Source organism: Epinephelus fuscoguttatus, linkage group LG3 (genome assembly GCF_011397635.1).
Source record: "Epinephelus fuscoguttatus linkage group LG3, E.fuscoguttatus.final_Chr_v1".
Taxonomy (NCBI): domain Eukaryota; kingdom Metazoa; phylum Chordata; class Actinopteri; order Perciformes; family Serranidae; genus Epinephelus; species Epinephelus fuscoguttatus.
The window spans coordinates 12,041,426-12,041,858 of NC_064754.1; positions in this window are offsets into that span (position 1 = coordinate 12,041,426).

Below are 433 nucleotides of genomic sequence, written 5' to 3' on the forward strand. Positions count from 1 at the left end.
AATTCACATTATTAGGTATACTGTGGGCTATTATTCAATGGGCTATACGTCGAATTTCATTCTAAAAAGACCAACACTCTGGAAGATAGCCATATTATTCTGCCTAAAGCCTCAATTCAGCTTCAGATGAACTTTTTACACAGGACAAATACTGTGGATTTTATTCAGCCAACTGTATCTCTTTTAATGTGGGCATGTGAGTATTGTTTAGAGACAGAGGCAGACAAATCATTTGAACCGTTGGGCTGGTATCAACCATGAAGTTTGTGTCATGGTGGGGGAGCTGCTGCAGCCTTTCAAAGAACTGTGCTGATTTTTTGCAAGTGAGTGAGGGAGGGGGAGAGACAGCCAGACTTCACCTCGTGATTGTTTTTTGCGCATTAACTTCCTCATTTTGTAACATCTTTAAGACTGCAACAGTGACAATGGTGAA